The sequence below is a fragment of the Cyprinodon variegatus genome, unplaced genomic scaffold (assembly GCF_000732505.1).
Source record: "Cyprinodon variegatus isolate N-32 unplaced genomic scaffold, C_variegatus-1.0 Scaffold1739, whole genome shotgun sequence".
NCBI lineage: Eukaryota > Metazoa > Chordata > Actinopteri > Cyprinodontiformes > Cyprinodontidae > Cyprinodon > Cyprinodon variegatus.
This window is the reverse complement of record NW_015152192.1, coordinates 89,136-91,436: the sequence shown is the minus strand read 5'-3', so window position 1 is coordinate 91,436 and position 2,301 is coordinate 89,136. Positions and strand designations below refer to the sequence as shown.

Below are 2,301 nucleotides of genomic sequence, written 5' to 3'. Positions count from 1 at the left end.
TTCAGCATGGGGGTGAGTAGAAAATGAAGGCTAATCATGTTTTGGGTGTACTATTCCTTTAATATCCTGAATCAGAGCTTGGATTAAAGACTTCCTGTCTGACAGGGAGCAGCACATGAAACGAGGAAAAAGTGTCTTTGGCTCACAGCTCATCAGCACTGGTTCCCCCCCAGGGCTGTGTTCTTTCTCCTCTTCTCTTCTCCCTGTACACCAACACCTGAAATTCCACATGGTTCTTAAGTTCGCAGACAACATTTCTCTCATCAGACTTATCTGATGGTGATACTTCCTGTGGCAGCTGAAAGAAATTAACCTGCCAAGGGCAATGATGGCTTTCGGCTGCTACCACCAAGGTCAAGGGCAGCCTGCAGCTTGTCATCCGTTCTGCAGAGAAGGTGGCTGCAATCCTCCATCTCTCCAGGATTTTTACGCCTCCAGGACTCTGAAGTGTGCAGGGAAGATTGTGGCTGTTCCCTCGCTCCCCAGCTACAAACTATTTCAGACACTTCCATCTGGCAGGAGGGAAGTGTCCATCAGAACCAAAACATCATTAACGCACAGTCTACTATGTATATAGTATATAGCTATGTGCTAAATATTGCATATATTGTATGTTTTATGTTGTGTAAAGTTATAGATTCTGTATATATATATATATATATATATATATATATATATATATTGTGTTCACCATCAACACCAAGTCAAACCTACATGGCAATAAACTTGATTCTGATTAATAACCAATAAGTGCTGTTAATATCAACATTTAGCAGCTTCTACTTGTCAATTAAATTTTAGAAAAGCAGCAAGAATACATCTTGTTTACTTTATTATATTGTCAGTAAAAGAAACTTATTTGTGTGACTTAATGTAATTCTTCATGTAAGTACTGACTTTGGTGACACCTGCAGGAAATCTATCTTTTTTCCAGCTAGTATTACATGAGCAGGGTGTGGTTGTTGTTCTGCATCTCTGCTTCACCAAAGACCTCTTTAATAAAGTTTTTATAAAATTGTGATGTAATCTTGTTAATTTAGCTTAATTTTGCAGAAAAATGACTCCAAAAACAAATGCCTCCGACCTGACAGTTTAACTTCATTTAAAGTTTGTACACCGAAATGCATGAGAAGAAACTAAAAGTAAAATCCATCTATTTTCTCTGAGAGAGGCGTGACAGTCTAAAGCCGCAGTGATCATTTCCTGGTAGTTGACTGATACTTTAAATATACGAGTCAAACTAGAAGAACTAGGAGGACCTGAAATGAGCAGCCCAGGAGAGGACGACAAAAGATATGACCCCCTGGATGCAACTTTGAGATTTGTCAACAGACCTGATGACCTGGATCCTCTGTGTAAGGACTGTTAACTGTGTTAATATATCATTGTTGTTCCCTTAAGCTTTAATTGTTTTTTTAAACCTTTATGTTGACATTGGTTTGGACTATTAAAAGAATTAGAGACCATTTGCAACTTTTTACATGTGCAAAAGTTATTCAAATATATTTGTTTCTGAACCTTTCTTGTAAATAGGACAGCTAAGTTTACTTACTTTCACTATAATGTAACAATGTCCATTTCACTGTCTGGTCCTTAGCCTTTGAGGATGAAGACCAGTGTCTCTGAGCTGAGATGTCCCATGCTGTTACCCCACAATCTTTGACTGGATGGTGTCGCAGTTTACTGGATCAGGTAATTCCTGACATCTTTCAACTTTAAAATAAAAATTTGTAGTTTTATCAGCATGTTTATTGTTCTTACATATTTTATATGTGTTTTTTAATTTAAACTTCGGGTAATGCTGATTCTCAACTAAAAATACTTTATAAAAAAGGAAAATAGTTTTAGATGGTTATAGGAAAATGTAGTCTAATTTAAGTATGTTCATCCCCATCTCAATGAAAACAAAGGGAAATTCCAAATTACTCACAGTCTAATCCAATCAAAGGTATTTATTCATCTAATTTTGTACTCAAGGAAAGATAGTGAGCATGTGAGTGACTAAGCAGGTTTTTAAGTTTAGTCCGAGCCCAGAGGAAGAAGTGGAATCCAGCCGGATGATTTCTACACAGCATGCGGAGGGAGCCGCCCAGAGAGTTCCAGGAATGAAGCAGAGCAGATTGACAAGCAGAAGCCAGCAGAGGGAAAATCCAAAGTGTCGATGCAGGGGCAGATTTCCAAACCAGAAGATTAGAGAGCTGAAGGGGTACCGAAGACAAAACCAAACCGAGGTAAGGAGACAGATCCAAGGCCGTTAGCAGGCAGAATCCAAATAGCAGTTTGAAGACAGGTCACGCAAAA

General features: G+C 38.4%; 1 pseudogene; it reads left to right on the top strand.

The window, feature by feature from the left end:
* The first annotated feature begins 1,264 nt into the window (after nucleotides 1-1,264).
* The window catches only part of LOC107104437, an 11,603-nt pseudogene continuing 10,566 nt past the window's right edge, over nucleotides 1,265-2,301 (top strand).